The sequence below is a fragment of the Leptidea sinapis genome, chromosome 24 (genome assembly GCF_905404315.1).
Source record: "Leptidea sinapis chromosome 24, ilLepSina1.1, whole genome shotgun sequence".
NCBI classification, from domain to species: Eukaryota; Metazoa; Arthropoda; class Insecta; order Lepidoptera; family Pieridae; genus Leptidea; species Leptidea sinapis.
The window spans coordinates 9,243,192-9,266,794 of NC_066288.1; the positions used below are offsets into that span (position 1 = coordinate 9,243,192).

The window sequence follows — 23,603 nt, forward strand, 5'->3', positions numbered from 1 at the left end:
TAGATGAAATATTTCTAACTTTTTATTTATTGGATGACTTCATTGATTTTCTCAAAATTTATTTCCTTAGAAAACATTTTGATGTCAAGAGGATACATTTTTCCATATAAAATTTCGATTCTATTCTTGATTTTGGAGAATTCTTTATTTACTTACTTTATTGGAGACAGAAAAACAGAAAGAAAAGATTAAATAAATTCAAATTACGAATTAAAATAATTATAATTGTTCCCTTGGAACGTCTCGCTGAGAACATAGATATTGAAGAAATATTTTTGTTGTATAGTTTATACACGTTTTGTGCATGAAATTTAAAAACCAATTCAATGTTTCGCTTCCTTTTTCGCTAAGAATTAAATTCTCTTGAATCTGCTCTTTGAAAGTAGATAAAAAACAAAAAAAAACATGTAAATAATATTATGCCGAACGCAGATATAAAAATAGCTAAATACTCATCAGTGATATCTTGAAAGCGATATCTAGCCACCTGTCTCGATTACATGGTTTATGTCATTTTTACGACGAACTCATTTGTCGAGTCGGGAGATACACCGGTACCCCGCGGTTCGCTTTGTATTCAAAGAGCGGAGAAAGTTATCCCAGGTGCGTGTCTCCACCCCCCCACTTACCTCCACCTACCTGATCTCTGAAAATTTCCACGATTTTTGTAATATTTCGGTTTCGGGCGCTATGAAATGGGCGATTTAAATCGCTTGATTTTGAAATGAATTGTTTTCGAATAATAGTAGTATATTCAGTGAGATAAAAGAAATTGAGTGACATTGCCACCCGCGATTGTCAATATTCCGCTGATGGGAATGACCTACTTTTCTCCCTAGGTGCGTATAAGACTTTTTTGCACCTGGATGAAAAGGTCGCTTTTAGTCCCTGGTTCGAGGGACAAAAGTCGTCTTGCCGGAATAGAATCGGCCACTTATTGTATATTATTCCTCGAACTAGTATCTAATTATTATTATAAAATATTTAAAGAATATACACTTCAATTATACCTAGTCACTTGTAAAATTATATTAATATAATAAAATACATTTTATTGCGTAAAATGTTTACCATTAAAAAAAGCTCAAACGCTTGTTTAAGAGCTCTAAAGGGCTGTTAATTTTTTCTCCAAATAATAATACTTTTGTTAGTGGAAAGGTTTTAATGTCTCCATCTTTATGTCCTCCGTTATTAAGCTTTAAAAGTCGTGACAATGAAGATTTTCGGGACCGATGCTTGCTTGATGGAATTTTTAATTATTTTCTTTTAAGAATGCTTCATTAAGATGATGGAGAAAATATTCAATTTTGAATTGTTAAAATGGCATTTTGCTCATCACTTGTTCTTTGTATTGTCTGTTGTTTAAGTTTGTTTACGGTCTTAAGATTTGGTAGAGCCTAGATTATGGAATCGTATTCAGCCTATCTTAAAGAAAATAATTCTTATTTTATTAAAGTTTACTATTTTGTAGTATGATTAAAGCAACAGTTACCTGACTATGTATAATTTTTTTTTATACAAGCTGATCCGGCAAACGTTGTTTTGCCATATGAAAGTTAAACCGTTTCTTGGATATTGCAACATTATTTACCTAAATAAAAGAATTTTTCTAAAATTAACGTAGCTTAAGCTAAATCCTTATTATATCAGCTATCTGCCAATAAAAGTCCCGTCAAAATCAGTCCAGCGATTAGCCGGGAACAATCAGACAGACAGACAAAAAAGGAAAAAAATGCTATTTTGGTGTATGTACCGTATATATTATATTCACATACATGTCGTAAAGAACAGAACTTATTTCAGTATTACAAACAGACACTCCAATTTTATTTATATGTATAGACTAGGTGACCCGGCAAACGTTGTTTTGCCATATAAATTATTTTTAGTGTTAGACCGTTTCTTGGACATTGCAAAATTACTTTATTGTTCTAAAATAAACGTAGCCTAAGTTACTCCTTATTATATCAGCTACCTGCCAATAAAAATATCGAAAAAATTCATCGTTTTTATCTTTTATTGAATGCACTGACTTGTGCCCATAGAAACCGTAATTAATAATTGATTTTATTTTGTATTACGACAGTGATGTGAAAATTCGATGAATATGGATGTTAGTTTCCGAGTCATGGATATTTATAAGTATTTATGTATATTTAAGTAGGTATATTGTATAAAATATATTGTTATGTTGCACCCATACTACCATATGCCTAGTAAATTAAATTAATAGTGTAATAGTGTGTCAATATAAAAAAAATGTAGAAGCTGATAGTTTAAACTTACATTTTGTTACATTGTTAGTTTTTATACACAAATAATTTTATTTCAATTTAACTAAAGGTGTTTCAAGGGACAATAATAACTTTAAAATTGTTTTATTCAATAACCATTTAAAAAAACAATTAATTGTTCATGAAGCGTAGAAAACTGCAGAGAAATAAATTATCAAATTAGATGGGTTTTAAAGTCACTTCGCCTCTACAATTGAGAATGACTTTTAAACACATGAGTTTTAAGTAACCGAGTCACGTGGCTAGCTGGAACGAATAAATTTCAATTTTCATAATTTATGTGGGTTATTTTCACCTTTGTGGGGTGACAGGTGTGGACAAAATAATAACATAGCTGGGTGAGCCAATAGACTTTGTTCTATTCAAATAAGTGAATTGATAAAAACACAATTTATTATGAAATACACGCTCGAATTCTCATAAATATATTAATAAATTTTCGACTTCGGGTTATGCTCAGTAAATAATATACATAGATTTTCTAATGAATTATTTTATGACTATAGCGGGCCAAACTATTATTTCTTAAAAACTTTTCACACCAACAAATGATCATCCTGTTTTTTCTACAAATACTGAGATAATTTACGTTTCATATTTTAATTTTCAATTGAAGGCTTAAACTATGTGTTTCTGATTCTTCATATTTTTTACATTACTCAAAGTAAATGTAAAAATTGTGTAACTTTCGTACTAGTGATCGGTTACTATATTATATTTCTACAATTTACTTATCGCTGTTGTAAATCGTTGGTAAAAATTATAAAAGCTACTAAACATGTACAATATCACTAAATCATTATAATCTTGATAATTTATTTCCGGAATAATTGTGATGCCGACTGTACAATTGTTTGAGTAAACTTCGCTCATACAAACTTCTAACTCAGTAATATACGGCTTGTTGCTGTCTGAATAATGAAATAAAATAGTGTGCTGTTATATTAATTATCTTCTAACACGACATTAAGCTTTTAGGGAGTTGGAGGGATGTAGGACAGTGGGGAAAGAAAGTTGGGAATTCGGATTGGATATACGACGCGTAAAGTTAAAGTAAACTTAAAATAATGCCTACAAATTAAGCTTGGTCTTAGTAAGACTTTTACAGTTGGAATTGAGTCTTGAAATGAAACTCAAAATATACTTTTTCTTTGTATTTGTTAGTATTATTCTTACGATATTTCTATGGAAAAACTATTAAATATATTATCATTAACAGATTTTTGTTATCAATTATCTATATATTTACAGAAGCTCTTTTAGTTACAAAATTCAAAAACTTTAAATGACATCTCATTTAAATCATCCATAAAATATTATTTGTTTAATATTTTAAAAACTACTTAAAAAAATAGTAGTAACTCAGAACCTGTAAATTTTTCAAATTTACGTATTTATTATAAGCTTTAATATATGAGTTAAGATAGAGAGTTAAGATAAGTTCTTCGATTCCTATAATAAAACAGAATTCTTTATAGTAAGTTCGATATCTCTTTTTTAACACGATTACACTAAGATATCTGGTGATACGAAGTACCAAAATTTTAAAATAAATATCAAAAAAGTCAAACGATGCCCAACAATTACAACGTTTTTCCGAGTATTCGTTAAATACTGTGCAAATTCTGCACAATATTTAATTGCAACGTATTTGCCAGCATTTAGCATTGAGTGGCAAAGTCCGATCAAGTGCTCGATTGATCGATTGAAGTTTCAATATAGATATAGTGAATGGACCGTTTGTAATGTTTAGAAACGTATTGAGAATATTTATTTCACTATTAACTAAATTTAGAATATAGGTACCACTTATACTTTAGGCGATCTAAATATTATAAATTGAAGTTGTTACACAGACCGAATATAATGGCTTATTAAGACAAGCTAATTGATGAGATGCTAATCTTATGGTTGGTGATTTCGTCAACCTATTGTGATTTGCAATACAGATCTTAAGATTCTTTACCTCCGAGGTGAGAGAATGCTCTAAGCATAAAGATCTCCAAATAGTATTCAGTTTTTTTATGGAAAAGCATGACAAACAAGCGTATCTGGTGTTAAGTGATCACCGCCGCCTATATACTCTTGCTTCACCAGAGGAATCACTGGAGACTAGCCGGCCTTTAAGGAAGGTGTACGTGCTTTTTTTAACGGTAGAATATTGTTCCGTCCCGGAAACACCTTAAATGGAAGCTCATTGCACAGCTTATAGATAGATACTAGAGAAGCTATTCCGAACAAATTATAAGGCGAACATTCACTTTCATTCAATGTTTATATATAAGTCTCCTGTTACGCGATGATATCGCGTCACCAATTAACATGAAAAATTATAATTAAGTTAAGCGTGTTTAAAAATAATACGTTGCACTTAGTGGTGAATTGTCACTCCTTGATTTATGCTTGTCGTTTGAGAATTATTGCAATATACACGACGTTATTTTAAACTAGACCCAGCGTTTAAATATGTAATATTGCTACAAACACTATGGACATACCAAGTGAGCTTCTACAGCTGGCTGTAACTCGTTTATAAACATCCTAGATTAGTGCGTTTTCTCTTGTATGTACTACATATTATAATTACCTCATTTTTCGTATGGAGACTGCAACTTGTAAACGTGAGACAAATTCTTGGGCCACAATACACCCGAGTACCACTACCCTTTCCGATGAGCGTGATTTTGGCACGCAGCGTTCTGACAATGCGTATTATTACACGTGTTTTAATAAATTGCTTATAATTGCGATGATTTGAGTGAAATTTATCTGAAAGGTATTGAAACAAGGTATAAGACCATGCAAAATAAACCATCTTCTAAACAAAATAAGGTTTAGAACTAGGTGAGGGAATAGTGTGCCGTACGGCACTCTCAGTTTTGATGTATTTGAAAAATCTAGTGCTCTGGGGCACTGCCGCTTAAGGAAGGCTACTCGGGTGTTTCTACAAATGCACTAAAAGCAATTTCATTACAAAATATCCTTAGACATTTAAAGACAATAACAGCTGTGAAAACGTCGAAAAAATTAAGTTTAGAGTTAACCTCTATTTTGAGTAATGCACAAATCGTGAGTGTAATAGGTGGCTTGTCACACACTAATGTATTAAACCTGGCCTGTTTTTATCGGTTGTCTAACAGCAAGAGACTCTATCTAGCTGTATATATAATCTTAGAAAATATCTTTGTTTTAAATTGAGGGCATGGAGTTATCGAAATCTGTTTGACAGGTTCATATGTCTACTTTATCGTAGCTGTCTCGTAGTTTACTTTTATACTGACTCTAGCCAGTTAATGTGTCGGTGAAAGTATTCAATATCCAAACAAAATACAAAAGAAAAACGTGTAAGAAAAATCATTTCATATTCTTTTCCCGCAAACAGCTTTTTTGTTTATAAAAATAAAGATATAAAAAGAACTGATAAGTTGTATTCGAGTTGAAAAGAAACCAATTTACGTTTGAAGAACTAAGTAATGCTCTATCCAATTTTGGCTTAGTGCCAATCACATAGTGTTATATAGAAAGAAAACTTAACATAATATATAATTAAAATATGTTAAAAATTTAGATATGATTATTTTTAAACTGGTAGAATCTTCTTTATTACTAGGCATTACTGTTGATTCCAAATGCTCCCAAGCTATTAAATGAATAAATTTAATTGCTTGTGCAAATTTATTAAAAAAACAGTCCGCTCGTTGCCGAGCTATATATTTTCATATGGGTGGTATAACTAATTCTACATCTAAACCTTAGATTAAGGATTGGTCTCCGCTGCGCTCCAACTAGATACCGCAGGCGTAGTCGCAAAGTGCGGCAACTAATATTACGCTCAAGTGGGCGTACTCGAGCCAGTCTCCAACAATGTGTGACGGTGACGTGCCACATGTTTTGTTAAAATCTGCTAATAATTGAAACCAAAATGGCGGGTTGCGTAGTAAAACTTTGTAATAATAATACTACAAGAAATAAGAAAGATACTGGAATCACATATCATCAGTAAGTATTTTATTAATTTTAATGTAAAATAACACGAAGCTTACCTATATAAGTTACAAAATTTGAAAGATGCCATTAAGTGTCAAGATGCCATGCACATAAACATCTTGCCATGCAACAAACAGCCAATACACACTAAAATATAAAGTTGCGGTCATAAACCAGCTATTGTTCTTTGGAAGTACGGTATCTAATTGGAGCGCAGCGAAGATCAATCCTTAATCTGAAGTCGAAACGTTCAATATGTTATTATTCAATCTTATTTTTAGAATATTCGTTTTGAACTAAGAATTAAAAAAAATGCATTTACAAAGATCAGGATAATTCGAATTTAATATTTTATCAAACTGTTCAAACTTAAAATTAAAATATCCGGACGACCGAGCCTTGCTCGGATTTTTAGGAATGTACTAAACTTGAACAAAAAAAAAACTAATTGGACATCTGGATTCGAACCGGGGTCTTCTGCTTTCCGGATCACCCAATGAGCTATTATAGTCTTGTATCTAGTAGCGAAATTTACCTTTGTATTGTAATGTTATTGTAGCTGTTTCTCATCAAAACACGGATAAAACTACATTTTTTAAATTGAAACCTAGCTAGATCGATTTCTCGCCCCCGAAACTATCTCTATACTAAATTTTATTAAAATCGTTGGAGCCGTTTCCGAGATTCAGAATATATATATATATATATATACAAGAATTGCTCATTTAAAGATATTAGATTAATGGTGATACATCCTTACCTACGAAACACCAATCCTCTTAAAAAAGATGAGTACTTATATGTTAAATTAATTCATAAATTTCAATCCAACGCAGAAAAGAAATGTGCTACTAATGTAACTATAATTGTTAATACTGTAACAGTTAATATTTCAATCAAATTATCTGAACTGAAAATATTGTGGCCAAAAACTTAAGATATTAACAAAACTTTACCAATAAATATTCCAAAAATAATCGACTAAAATTGTCCCAATGTCGACTTCGGTGGCAGAGCGGAGGTAATGTAGCAGATCGAGAAACGAATTTAATGTTTTTACGTCACCCTCGGTGAGCGATGCGGCGTCTTTCTAATGTTGCGTGCCACAGCGCTAACACTCAAATATGGTACTGGAAGTGACTCTTTGAATTAGTTTTATTTTAAATAAAAAAAGACGTGTGGCACTCGGGGACTGCCGCGGTGAAGCTATTGCATACCATTTTTTATCAACTTATGCAATTATAATTATTTATTTATTTTGGTTATGCAGTATTTTTTTAATAAAATTAATTTTAAAAAAAGCATACGGGAACTGAGTAAAATTTAACTTGCAAGATTTGATTACAGACAGACAACGGGACAGGTGAATCTAAATAAAAATGCTTGTCAAAATAATAAAAATTAATAAAACGTGATAAAAAAAATAAAGAAATTAAAAAAAATGAAGATGTAGCCCAGGCTCGAACCTGGGACCTTCTGCACAACGAGCATGTGTGATAACCGCTGTTTCACGGCAACTGTAAAAAGCGTACCGAAATATCGATAAACATGTAGTAAGTAAGTGTTAGGTTATATTCGTTACGGAATTTCTGGATTCGGTCCCCACGCTCAAGGCCCGCGATAGAAGCTATGCAATAGCTTAAAAAATAAATAGATTCTTTGCAATCCCGTAAAAGCTATATGACATGTGCAATTTTCAAACAGCTGAAAGTGCAAGATCTGACGCCATATCAATTCAATAAATTAATTAGTTAATAAACTAGTGTGTTTTTTACTTTTTTTTATCACCAGACTGTGTAGTACTTAATTGTGTAAGTTATACATTAAATCATACTTTACAAGTATTAAGAAAATACGTGAATATACGGCAAAATTTAAGTCTTATGTTTATAATTTAAAAAATTATCATATTGCTTAATCATAATTATTGCGTTATTTCAAATGTTCACGTAACTAAAGTCAACACTCACAAAATATTAATGTTAACTCTAATGTTATATTAAAGCAACTCCGAGGTAGACACAGATTCAATGCCTGATAATTCTCGAAATTGAAGAAATATCTTAAAATTGAACAAAATAATTGATGCAAATGTCATAGCGGGTCTATTCTCAATAAGTATAGTAACTTATACATACACAAAATAGTTTTTGTGATAAGATAAAATTTACCTGGACGTATCTAGATTTATATATCTATACTCAGAACATTCGGAAATAAGGTCCTAATGAGTGGGAAACGAGGAAACGAGCAGAAGCAATACATAATGGTCGCGTCATTTCTCTAATGCCTGTCGTTAGATCTCACTTGATCGATCCCTGGGTTTTAAGCTTTTCTTTTCGCTGGGGTTAAAGCAAAATTACTCAAATATTTGATTCTCAATCATCACTCAATCATTGTCAGTACATTTATGAAAATTTAATATACGTTATACAAAAATCGTCACCTTTTTGCTCTTAATAGTGATTTTCATTATTATAACACTAGAAATAAGGGATTGCTTGTAAGTAATTCTAGTAGGCTTCATAAGATACATAATAGCTTTAAGGGTAAATGTATACACTTCTATAATAAAGTCCCAGCCACTGTTCAGGCATTAGCTATAAATAAATTTAAATGTTTTATAAAAAAAATGTCTCTGAAATAAATCCTATTACTCCACTGCTGAATATCTTAATGATCGGACAGCCTAGGACTAGATTGTGATTATTTGATAGCGATAGAAATGACTGTACAATATTGTATATTTTTATTGAAAAGAGCGCAAAAAAAGAATGCTTGGAGAGTTTCTTGCGCCGCTTCTTCTCTCCCAGAGCGCCATTTGCTTCCAAAGCGGTAGTAGTATTTAGTATATTTGAAATGACATCAAAAAGAATTCTCATTTTGAGAAAATAAATGACTTTTATGCCTTTTACGTATTTCTAGGAATGATTATGAGAATAAAATAACTTTTAAGGAATTAAAACGCTTGTAATTGTAAGTATATTTTTTAACATAAAGTAATTGCGTGAAAGATACAGTCTCGTGACCTTTGTAGAGCACGTTCTTGGGGGGGACTTGCACGTATTTAAATCCTTTAAAAAGTATAAAATTAATTATTACACTTGCGTTAATCTAAGAAAATAAAATTTATTAAAAGACATAACAGAACATATTATTATAGTTATTATGATGGGTAGCCTTTCTTATAATAAAAACTAGCTGACCCAGCAAACGTTGTATTGCCGATATTAAAATCGCGATACAAAAGTAACTGTTGATCGTAGATGGGTGAAAATTTGAAGTTGTATGTATTTTTTAATGCTGACTCATAATCAAACAAATAAAAAAAAAATTGGCGTGGTCAACCCTTAATATTTAGGGGGACGAAAAATAGATGTTGTCCAATTCTCAGACCTACCCAATATGCACTCAAAATTTCATGAGAATCGGTCAAGACGTTTCGAAGGAGTTTAACTACAAACACCTTATATTTTAGAGGTCAATGTGAAATAAGCATACTAATTTATTGATTTGAAACATAATTCTAATTAGTTGTTACGTGTTATTATCGCAATATCAAAACGTCTTTTTGAGCTAAGTGCGAGTCGGACTCGCCCATGAAGGGTTCCGGATCAGTAAGTAAAATAATATAAAATAAAGTTCTTGTAGATCGTTTTTACTTTGATCGATGTTTGAATAATAGTGTATTTAAAAAAACTACTTACAAGATCTCGTTCTAACCAATTTTCGGTGGAAGTTTGCATGGTAAAGTACATCATATATATATTTTTTACATAATTCTCTCATTTTACACAAATTTTACCACTTTGGAAGTGTCTCTCGCGCAAAATATTCAGTTAAAATTTATTATTATTTATATTTTAATTAAAATCATTTTTGAAGACCTATCCATGGATGGGATCCACACACATCCACACGTATGGGCTTGATGAAAACAATATATGTACATTGAGATTCAGTTGTAAGTATGGGGACCCCCGAAATATGTTTTTTTTTATTTTTCTGTAAAAATCTTAATGCGACTTATAAAATACATCTACCAATAGTCAAAAGTACAGTTACCCACTTACACTGACTTTTTCCGTAACTATACGTTTCGGCAAATAGTGGGTGTGACATACGGACGGACAGACAGACAGACATGACGATATATATATAAATATATAAGGGTTCCGTTTTTTTAAATTTGGCTACGGAACCCTAAAAAGTTAACGATTTGGTTTATTCATTCAACAATTGAGTATATATTAGTGTGAAACTATAAAAATTTTAATTTTGTAAAAGACACATGAACAAAGTTACGTTAGAGACAATAAGAAAACTTTTAATGGACACATTCTTACTGTTATTTAAGGCTAGTTTAGCACAAGAAAGGCAATTTTATTGCAATAATATTAAGCTGTTCGTTAGAAAAAATATACACAAAACATAAAACCTCAAGACTAACAGATTCTAAGCGAATCAGGACCTTAAATCAAGTATAGTATTACGAAAAACAATCTACACTCTAATAATAATGCAGCGTTACGCGCCAATCTAATTTACTTTTAATACACGAATTGCAAACATTAAGCAGTACACAATATTGGCATTCGCATTTGCTTACACAGAGCACTTGACGTCAGATCGTATTTACTTACTGTAACCGTATAGATATATTGTCCGGGGACATCAAAACCCAATCTGCTATTTAATTGTCCTGTGACAAGCAACTATCCCTAGGGCAAGGAAGTATCGTATTAATCCTTATTCGGATTATGATACAGTTAAGTTCGTATTTCAGACTAGCTATCATTATATTTATAAATAAATCATTGACAATTTGTTATGTTTTCAAAGTGATAACCCTCACTTCTAGGATTAATACACAAATAAAATTTGAGGCCACAACCTGAAAGTTGAACAAGACCTAGAAGATTATATGACGATACGTCACTCGACCGGTTAGCTCAGTTGGTTAGAGCACTGGCACGGAACGCCAGAGGTCGTGGTTTCGAGCCCCGCATCGTTCATAAATTTTGTTATTCAAATTTTATTTGTGTATAAATCATTGATCAAATATGTTTTGTAACTGTATTCATTACCTAACTACAAATACACTTAAACACGGAATATAATATTTATTTTTTAATTTATTTATAAGGAAAATCAAGATCATAATACAATTAATAATCAATGAGTTTTAGTTTAAATAGGAACAAATACTGATATACGTGACTTTAATAGATGTACACATCACTCAGTTTGGTTAATTAGTAAAATTAAAATCCAAAAACTAACTATCTAACAACTAAATAACAATAATGGTTTTGAGATCAACTAAAGTAGGCTACAGGCAAAAAAATGCTACATATTACCATAGATTTTTTTTATGTAATCGTATTCAGACTCCTTTTGGAAAACAGACCTTTGATAATTTTGTTAGGACTGGAAATTAACGTCTTAAAATTAGATAACGTCTCCGGCGCGAGAGTGAGTGCATTGAGCCCCTTGTCGTTCAGGGCAAAGTGGAGGGCACCAGAGGGCGGGGACGGTCGCCCATGCGATGGACCGACCAAATTAAGTCCACTGTAGGCGGTCCATTGAATGAGTGCACCAGACTGTCGGCCTGCAGACAAAAGTGGCGAAGTCTCTGGGAATCACATCTGCCCAAAAGATTTCACTTCGTGATGACCACGACCACTCTGTCAAGAGTATAATGACGAAGAAGAAGGCAATTAAAATTTTATAATACTTTTCACTATTTTAAAACTATGCGCATGACATCAACTGGTGTGAAAGCAAGAAAATGCTAATTGCAATGTTATTATGGTCATAATTTGAAATAAACTATTGCATCTTGGCTACCTACAATTGATCACAACACATAATTTGACTAACTTTAGGTCTTACTACGATAAGAACCTACGGGCAGGTAGACATCGTAGTTGTCAATAAATTAAAAACACTAGATACAAATGGCTAGAACAGCTAGAGCACTTTGCGTTGCATGGAGACGTCACTTCATTGTGTGTCTACCGTACCGTCCACAGTGGGAGGCTCCTTTGCACAGGATGCCGGCTAGATTATGTGTACCACAACGGCGCCTTTTTCTGCCGTGAACCAGTTATATATAAGCATTACTGTGTTTCCGTCTGAAGGGCGCCGTAGTGAAATTACTGGGCAAATGAGACTTAATATCTAATGTCTCAAGGTGACGAGCGAATTTTTGGGGTTTTTCAAGAATCCTGAGGGGCACTGCAATGTAATAAATGGCCGGGCGTATTAATTACCATCAACTGAACGTCCTGCTCGTTTCGTCCCTTATTTTAATAAAAAAAATCTATCACAGGGAGTTTTTCAACGATCTATTTGTCCTTATCCTGACGCCGAATTCCAACTTTGTACGTCAAGCCACAAATTAGAATATCATACCCACCATCTGGATGTGTGTCCTCCACAGTGCGATTTACAAGGAACTTTCTTCCACGAACAACCAAGCTGTGGAATGAGCTTCCTTGTGCGGTATTTTCAGGAGAATACGATATGGGTACCTTCAAAAAAACCGCGTATACCTAAGCCGGTGTCACATGACAATGTGATCACTGAACCTCAGGTACACGTACGCTCATTAGTCATTCTATTCCATAATAAAAGGTAAAGAATTAAGAAATACTAAACAATTGAAGAGAGCAAAGCATATTTGTTAGGCTTCAGTGTAATCCTGATTAAACTGTAAGATTACAGCAACAAATTGTTCATGACACTGCGGGGAATCCGCAATCACTGTCAACAGGATCTTAAAACAAACTGCGTGTAATCTTACTAGAAATTATTTAACAAAACTTGAGATTATAAAATATAAAAGTATATCATTTAAGTAGCTGATCCGACAGACGTTCTGTATATAATATTAAATTAAAATACTATTTTTAACATCAAGATAACATCAAGAATTATTTCATAAAATATGCTCCCTGAACTGTCAAACCGTGCGTCAATAAATTCTCAAATAGAAAATATGTCCATACAAAACAAATATTGTAAATAAAAATAATTATGGGTCCCAAATCGAAATAAAAACTATCATATCTCTCAAGTTGAACTAAACTGCACTCTACGAAGTAATCCCCATTAATATCCGTTCATTAGTTCAGGAGTTCACTGGAAACAAACATCAGGACACTGGATTTATAATATATACTAAGATATGCGGCTCCCGTTTTTAAGATTCCATAACAGTGAAAGAAGAAAGTATCCAAACAGATCACTTCGCTTTCCATTGGTCATCTGTTAAAACCCTTTTTTTCTTAGAATCATTGCGATAACAATCGTAACTTTCATCGAGTACGTATGCGGTCATTTGAAACATTAAATTATTCTTAATTGAAAAGATAAAGCGTTTTATTCTCAATGTTAATTTAATACTCTGCATGTACAATACAAACAGTAGAAAAATTTTAAGTATTTTATTTCTTGTATTTATATATACGTATTAACTTAACTCTTACGCCTGATTCGTTAGCGTTACGTATTACGGGGAATGTTCACAGGAGTCATACAGCCTAATTCTACAACCAGATACCACATCAAAATGATAAGTTTCATGTGGTGTCATGTCAGACGAAAAGTCAATATTAAATTAAAATTCCATGGAATATGCACCATCTCCTAATGCACAAATCAGTTATTTTCGGATTTTGCATCTTATAATGTTAATTTTTTTTATGGAAAAGAAGGACAAACGAACGTACGGGTCACTTGGTGTTAAGTGATCACCGCCGACGGCGTTGCCGGCCTTTAAGGAAGATGTACGGGCTTTTTTTGAAGGTACCTAAAGTAACCTAGGCTTTGTAGAGCGCTAGAATGTTGGCCGGCTTGAAGTATTGCCGTGCTCTATTTATGACAACCAGTTTCTTCGAAGCGAATTTGGCTTTGCCCTCCAGATGATTGCGGAATTGGCAATCGCTCGAGATTTCGAGACCCAGTATTCCGATACAGACGAGGCTTTCAGGGAAGTATTGTCAAAGAGCGGTGATACGACGAATAAGTTTTTTTTAGTGGTAGACGCGCAAACTTGAGTCTAATTATTAGTAAATTTCAGAAGAACGCATACATGATATAACAATATAAGGTATTTTCTAACAAAAACATATTGTATAAGTGATACTCGTATTTACAAAGAGAATGATATAAATATTTACAATGCCAAATAATATCTACCAGTAAGCAATGCTAAGCAAACCCTCGTTCCCCAGTTTTAATCAGAGCTCTATAAAACTCTTTTCACGGATCACCCCAATGGTTTATACATCATTTAATGCATATGCATACGTACATGCTGTAATGCATATGCGTTTCTACACTGTTCTATGCATATGCATCTTCGCTACGTGGATACAAGCTACGGACATTGCAATTTTTCGCTCCGCTGATAATATTTGTATTCAATTTTCTTCATAAAAATATTTATTTTGTAGACGCAACGAATGTGCATTTTTATGTCGATAAGAGATTAAGCGCAATTCGTATGTAGCGTTTTAAATATTTGATTGAAAAGTTTCCTACTAGAATAAATAGATTATCTTGCTAGCCATTATTTTACAGAGATTCTTCTATCCTAGAATACATACTTAATACCCTACTTATAACTTGTAAGATGGCACTTCGGTAAACAAACACTTTCGCTTTACTTACCTATTAGTGAAAAAATCTTTATTATTAATTTGTCCGTTTATTTTTGGTAAAACAATGTATATATAATATTCACAAATAAAATTTGAAATAAAATTTTATGAACGATGCGGGGACTCGAACCCACGACCTCTCGCGTCCTGTGCGAGTACTCTCCTAACAGAGCTAAACGTTCGAGGGACGTATCGTCATAAAATCTTGTATGTTTCAAGAGCGACATTTCATGTCAATTAACTATTGTGTAAATATTGGGATTGAGCAGGCTATCAACTGTAAAGTAGATCCTGTAGATGAAGCCACAACCTAAGAGTTGAACAAAGCATACAAGATTTTATGACGATACGTCACTCGAACGGTTAGCTCAGTTAGGAGAACACTCACACAGAACGCGAGAGGTCGTGGTTTCGAGTCCCGGATCGTTCATAAAATTTTGTTTTCAAATTTTATTTGGTTATTAATCCCAGAAGTGAAAATTATCACTTTAAAAACATAACAACAAATTAAATATAATTTCCACCCCAATGCAGTAGAAACTGAATGAATCTAAAATGGCTCTAAGCAAACTGTAATATTAACGAAGAAACAAAACCTCTGAAACATTACACGATTGTATTCGCTTCCAAGTAAAAGAAAAGCTGATTCCTATGCAAAACGTCGTCGCCTTTATTTCTATGTAAATTTACATAATGATATTTTTGTCGCGCAAGTTGTGGCGAGATTTACTGCTGAATCTCGCGGGGCTTGGTGGGGGAGAATGCGTTTGTATAAATCATGAGCCCTGGGCTAGTGGGTCGTTTGGAATAGCTGATACATCGCACTGAGGAAAGGGGCGACACGACAATTTAACGGTGAAGTTACCCACAAAGCTAACGCATATTGTTTTGTACCGTACATAGATACTTTAACTGATATTTTTAATTCCCAAGTTACGGTGTATGTATACTAAAGGAATAGAATGAGTGGCTCCAAGAATAGCATTCTGAGGGTTGTCCTTTTTTTTTCTTTATTGATTTAGGGGCTTTTATACGTATGTACATGTCAGCCCCATTATAATCTAAGTACATTAAAAAGACAAGAAAAACAAAATTCTTAACTAAACAAACTAAAAAAAAAAGTTAATAAAAGGAAAAGCAAGTTATATCTATAGTGTTCAACAAATAAGACTTATGGATTCAAACAGACTTATGGCATCCTTAGATGCCGGACGGGCAAGTATATTTACAAACATGCCCGTATCAAATCTGTTAAAACCCATAAGTCTTACAATTTTGTCTCTACTAGACTGAAATCGGACACATTCCTTTAACAAGTGCTCAACATCCTCAATTGTTCCACATGAATCACATAGAGGTGACTCCGCAATTTTCATCAAAAATTTTAAACTTATTCCAAGGCATGTGTCCTGATTGACTGGTGACTCCCGTGCTAGATTTTGGCGAGACAACACGTCCCAGGATGCCTCCTGTAGAGGCGAAACACGTGTCGAATTGTTTAAAAACAAATATTGGCCGAATAAACTCTAAGGAAAACTTAAATCATTTGTATAATTATGGATTTCCGCAAAGTAACGCCTACTTCAATAAATATTATTATTTATATGGCAAAACAACCTATGTCTTAACATATAACATTGTAAATATTGAGATAAAAATATTGTATTTCTTATTATCAACTTCGCTTCAATGATGTTTCATTTCAGTCATGTGTATATTATACTGTGTTTATTTTAACAAAGTTTTGGGGAGATTTAATAACAATGGCTGAAATGTGCTTTCCGTATTTATTGATTATATTTTTTTATCTCGTTTGTATTTAGTAATTAATCTATGCCCGTAGTAGACACGTAATAGTTACTAGTTCATATGTCAAGTTTAAAAAAATAACTGAAGTCAAAGACAAATATTTTTACTGACTTAAATATATATAATTTTAAATATAATGCAATCCAGTAAAACTATACAAGACTGACCCTTAAATTCCATATAAAAAAACAACTATTCTATTTCACATTGTAATATCGTTTACGTAATCTTCAATACTGTAAGAAGCCTTCGATATATTAAGCCTGCGTATAACAAAAGATTTAAATTTATTAAATGATAATTCAGATACACTTTTTGGTAATATATTTTAAAATTTAATACCATTGCATGCAAAATAATTGTTTATTTTCTAGAGCCTAGTAGGGCGCAATATAAGCTTGTCCCGAGAGTAATTAGCATACATACAGACAGATGCAAAGTATAATTCATAGTAATATAATCCGTCATTTCTTTCTAACGCTACGCTTTTTCGGAAAGGTTTCTCAACAAAGACACAACACAAGTTGTGATCTTAATGTGATCTAGCATAGAGCAGACAGCTCTGTCGTGTGTCAGATTGTGGCAAGCCTTTAGTTAGATTAACACGCTCCCTACTTCCTGTTTTATATCCCACGTTCCTGGCGACAGCTCACATCTACGATTACCTAACCGCAGTGCCGTCGTAGCATTATCTCTGATATTTTAAACAGTTATCTTACGTTGCCAGTATTCAAAGCACATGTGTTTTTGAATAATAGATTTATTAAAATGGTCGTGCAATGAGTCCTTTCGTATATAGTATGTATGTGGCTGCACTATTTGTATATTTCGCGACATTAAAAATCCTCACATTTCAGAAAAGAAACAAAATTGGTAAATCGTTATTTCAGGCTCAATTGTTGTTTTGTTTTTCTTCTTGCTTTCAATTTGAATCAAAATAGGAAATATGATACATTTTTAAGTTTATAAGCTTATTAAGTTTATATGAATTCGATTCTAACTAATATAGCATCAGATAGCGTTTGGCTAATTTAAATAATAACATAAGTTACAATATAACGAGATAATTTATGGGGCGTACCCCAGGGCCTCCCTGTCGCGATAACACTACCTACGTATGGTTTTCCTCATTTCCCTCCGGAACCTCTTACGTTTATTCTTATTTCGTATTTGAATTCGCTTCCTGTGACGTCATATATTTTTGTGACGTCTCATATCGCTTGGGTTTATTTTGCGAATAATTTGATTAGGCGTATAAATGTTATTACGTTTTCATTTCGATTATTAAATTTATGCGATTAAAATTGTGTGTAATAGAAATATAGTCATAGTCATATTCTTGTAATGCATTCAAAGTCAAAGTCAAATAAATTTTATTCAATTAGGCTTAACTTTGCGCTTTTAATCGTCACTACAAATATATCTTTTAAATTACTGAATTTACCATATGTTCGTAAAAAGTTGAGCTCGTGAGATGAACATACTATAAGAAACTCAACGGCCACTCTTTTCAATGAAATAGCAAATTAATATAACAAATTAGTTTGTAAGGTGCTGCATCGAATATATGAGTCGTGTTAAAAATAAAATTAACTATTTCATAAAAGTTATAAAGAATTAACTGTATAAATATAAATTATTGTATATTGGATGCATCAACCTTTACAGCTTGAACTTATTGTTATACACAAACATGCTTCGTGAACATGATGGTCGTGATTACAGTCACATTTTTTTTAATGTAAATAAGGAACGAGACGAGCAGGACGTTTAGCTGATGGTTATTCGTACGCCCTGCCCATTACATTGAAGTGCTGTTCAGGATTATTGAAAAAGCTAAAAATTCTGAGCGGCACTACAACTGCGTTCATCACCTTGTGACATAAAATGTTAAGTCTCATTTGCCCAGTAATTTCACTAGGTACGGCGCGCGTCAGATCGTAACACAATAATGGTTACACATTATTGCTTCACGACAGAAATAGGTGCCGTTGTGATGCTCATAATCTAGCCGGCATCCTGTACAAAGGAGCCTCCCACTGGTAAAAGTTCATGACTAAGTCAATCCAAAACGAATATGAATTGGAACATTCACTGTCGCACAGACGGTCCTAACTTTATTTGAATAAGCCGTTCCTTTAAATGGTACCGTTGTTTACGCAGGCCTTTTCCCGAAACTTTTCCATTCTGCACACAATGCAAACATTATACACGCGTCCGTACTTTGGAATACATACGAGGATTTAAATCATAAGATTAAGAGGTTTCAGAATCCATATCAGGTGAGAAACATCATTACAATTGATAAATTACGCTTCAAAATATTTCCGTAAGACTATAATTATAGCAATTTATGAAAATTTATTGATGTAGGCGTTACTTTGCGGAAATCCATAATTTGTTTGTTCATTCAATTTTTATTATTAGAAATAATAATACACAAAAATAACATGTTTACAATGTTGAATGAACAAACAAATTTAGTCCCATCACCTTTGTTACGTATCTCTTCCGGGGGTAATACGTCACAACAGCCGACCAATCACAGCGCGTCATTTCATGGGACGAGGGTATAAAAGCGCGGCTTCCGGCTCATTTGATTCAGTCTCGTGCCAGATTTTGGCGAGACAACACGTCCTGAGGATGCCTCGTGTAGAGGCGAAACACGTGTCGAATTGTTTAAAGACAAGTGTTGGCGGAATTAACACTAAAGAAAACTCAAATCATTTGTATAGCTAGTTATGTCAATTCCATATCACAAATTCATACTTTATTCGAATAGGCTTAAACTAAGCGCTTCTGAATCATCAGTGTAAATATTTCTTTAAATTACTGAATCTACAATGTGTTCGGAAAAAATATATCTCGTGAGAAGAACATACAAGATAATCAACGTCATTATTTTAAATGAATGAGAGTTACAATAGCTGTAAGCCTGTAACACACTACCGCATCATGACTGAGAATCAGTAACTATAATTATATTATACAACATATGATAATAAAGAATAAAAAAAAACACATTTTAACAAAAAAACAGCCGACTTCAAAAACACTATTCCAAAACAATAGACATAATGCGCACTAAAAAGTATAAAAATAATTGCGCATTTTTATACAATCTAATTAATTAATGTCTGTCTAGTTACTATTATTATTGTTATTTTTGGAATCGGTGTCCTTCCGCCGCGACCCGCCCTCGCCTCCTCACGACTCAAGCACATCACACCTATAACTATGTATGTAATTACAAACCTATCTTGGATGACACCGACTCAAAAAGTTAGTTTAGTTTTTATTTTTTGATTTTTAGTCAATTTGTCTAAATATGTGTAGATATACTAAATACTTCAATGCAGCAATGAACGTAAGTGCTTTTCAATTTGATAACAGACAGAAATTCTGCCACACATCACACCCTTACTGTCGTTAAGGAGTCCCATTGATCATCATATTCGACTACGACAATTACTTGACCATAACTATGGTATGGTGGATGACTTAAATATCTGGATAGCATAAAAAAGATTCGGCCGAGTATCGTTAATTTTCTCCTAAGAATTGAAGAGTTCCGTTACTTTGTCATGGGTTCCGTAATCAGAACCTAACCAAACTCTCACGAAACTATCTTTGAATTATATTCTTTCCAATACAAAAAGAATCATCAAAATCGGTTGGCCCGATATTGAGTTATTCGTAAATTTATGATCCACTTTGCTAAACGTATGTATAGCAAATTTAAGATTTTATGGTTTTCTTTTTATGGATGCCACTGTCAGATCTGGACCAAATTACAATGGGAGCACACGGGAAGCACCAGCTTTCAAATAAAAAAAGAATTATCAAAATCGGTACACCCAGCCGAAAGTCGTCCTCCTTTTTTGAAGTCGGTTAAAAATACCGACGAATTGAGAACCTCTTCCTTTTTTTAAAGTCGGTTAAATAAGTCTGATTTAATTAATATCTCACATCACAATTTCACCTAATATTCTTTGATTTTTTTGTCTTGGTCTTAAGGTCTTATAAGCCAAATAATGCCGAATACTACGATAAAAGTAAACAAATGTGCGTTCCAATTCGTTAAAGATATTAACGTCTTCGTTACTATCATTGAACACGCAATATCCCGCTTAATCTAACAACTTATGCCCAGAAATGGACAGGAAAAAAACTGGCTGTTTCCCCTGCCTGCCATCCTGCCAGCTCACAACAATGCCATGATCTCTAATGAAGAGTTTTATGCACAAAGCATTTAGTACATAATATATTTGAAGACAGAGCTTGACATATGAGATTTAAAATAGCATAATGAGGAAATTATTATTATATATTGTAGATAATGAAATGTATGTTCATAGGCACATACGTGATTTTGCTAGAAACTGTCATAACCATAATGTTAACACCAGGAACAGACATAAACTTATGCTTACTACTTCGTTTTGGAATGGGTGATAGTTTCTGACTTTCAATAAGTGATGTCAGGTCCTATTTTGAATAAAAAAAAATGAACTTTAATTTGTCAATGACTATAGAGTTATCAACGAGCTACCGTACGACCTAAGGTTGACTTTACTTAAAAACTTTTGTTCCATGCATTACATTACATTATCAAATTGCGCATTTTTTATGTTTGTGAATCTTCCTTATCGTTTATCGTAACAATAGACTAATATTTTGATTTTTTTACGATATTAGAGTGAATGAATTATGTGCAAAACTTTGAAATACTAAACATTTTCTGTACTATGTCACGCTATGTCAGCGACATTTTCGAGAGGTTTCTGTTGCGTGGAAAATATACAGTGATTAAAATTTAATAATGAAATGGTAAAGCATAAAAATTGTTTTATCTAGAATATTATAAATCTATGGAACAAAGCAACTCTTTATTAATACTCGCTAGACTTATCTTATAGAGCATGCTTTGTGCTAAGCTGTTAAGTACGTACATCGTGTACTTTATATTCTGCGATGATTTTTTTTTCATGTCTGATGACGTAATTAAGATTAAAATTCTATACCAAATCCTTAATTAGAATGGTATTTTTGAATTTTGGGAAACAAATTGAAGTCTGAGAGCAAATCAGTTAAATAAGCTGGATGTGTGAACAAAGGCCAATACATTGTAAACGTAAAGCCTGGTGAAAAATTTTTTTTTTTGCTAGTTTGGGTATTTTTTGAAGTTAGTGGGCAAATGAGACTAAACATCTTATGTCTCAAGGAGACGAACGCAATTGTAAAAGACAACCTACTAACCATTCCAAATCAATTCTGTTAATGTCTATTTCAGACACACATCCATATTATTACATAATTTTACATATTTTGTTTTTGGTCCATGGGTTGTGATTTTGGTCGATAGTTGACGATAATTTTCGCAATTGGAATTCTTCTGACAAAATGAGATACATGCACCCTTTCCTTAGAGATGGTCACAGTGTCGGCTATCTTGAACAGTTACAGTCTTCAGTCGGCTAGAATTATGTCGTGAATTTGTTCTTGACAATTTTGGACTTATGAAACTTTTAGGTCTACCTGAACGGTGTTCATCTTGGAACCAGGTCCAACCCCGTCTAAATTCAGCTACTTTATTCTCTACGGTTACATTCGACAAAGCATTCACATATAAAAACAGATTTTATTTCATCAAAATATATATAATCTTTTCACATTGAAATTTTTTTTTTTTTATGGAATAGGAGGACAAACGAGCGTACGGGTCACCTGGTGTTAAGTGATCACCGCCGCCCACACTCTCCTGCAACACCAGAGGAATCACAAGAGCGTTGCCGGCCTTTAAGGAAGGTGTACGCGCTTTTCTTGAATTCCACAGCTTCGTGGTACGAGGAAGAAAGCTCCTTGAAAACCGCACTGTGGAGGACCGCCACACATGCAGATGGTGGGGATGAAATCCTAACTTGTGGCGTGTCGTGCGAAGGTGGAATTCGGCGGCACGAATCAGGTTGAACAGCTCTTCGGAACACTCCCCGTGATAGATGCGGTAGAAAACACACAATGAAGCGACGTCTCTACGCAATGCCAAATGATCCAGCCGTTCAGAGAGTACTGGGTTCCCGACAATTCGAGCTGCTCTGCGTTGCACGCGGTCAAATGGATCGAGCTGATACTGGGGTGCGCCAGATCAGAGATGACAGCAATACTCCATGTGAGGCCGGACCTGCGCTTTGTAGAGCGCTAGAATGTGGGCCGGCTTGAAGTATTGCCGTGCTCTATTTATGACGCCCAGTTTCTTTGAAGCCAGTTTGGCTTTGCCCTCCAGATGGCCACGGAATTGGCAATTGCTCGAGATTTCGAGACCCAGTATTCCGATACTAGGCGAGGCTTTAAGGGAGTGTTCTCGAAGAGCGGTGATACGGCAAATGGGGTTTTTTTAGTGGTAAACGCGCAAACTTGAGTCTTATGGGGGTTGGACAAGGTTCAACTTACCCCATTCCGCGACCTTCTCGAGAGAGGACTCGATAGAAGACACAAGTTTCTCCCGGCACTGGTCGACGTTTTCCCGAGAGAGACCTGCATGGCCCGTGTATACGTGTATACCGTGTATACGGTATATTAGACAAGGTTCAACTAACCCCATTCCGCGACCTTCTCGAGAGAGGACTCGATAGAAGACACAAGTTTCTCCCGGCACTGGTCGACGTTTTCCCGAGAGAGACCTGCATGGCCCGTGTATACGGCAGCACCAGTGCTGTCGTCTGCATAGCAATGCATGTTGGCGGTGTCCAACATATCATTGATATGCAGAAGAAACAGCGTGGGAGATAGCACACAGCCTTGGGGAACTCCAGCGTTCACGGGCTTGGGATTCGAGCAATAACCG

At 33.8% G+C, this 23,603-nt stretch overlaps 1 protein-coding gene across 3 annotated transcripts in view; it reads left to right on the plus strand.

Annotated features, from left to right (window-relative positions):
• Positions 1 to 23,603, plus strand: part of LOC126971758 (kinesin-like protein CG14535) — a 153,639-nt gene that overhangs the window by 24,123 nt on the left and 105,913 nt on the right. The window lies entirely within an intron of this gene.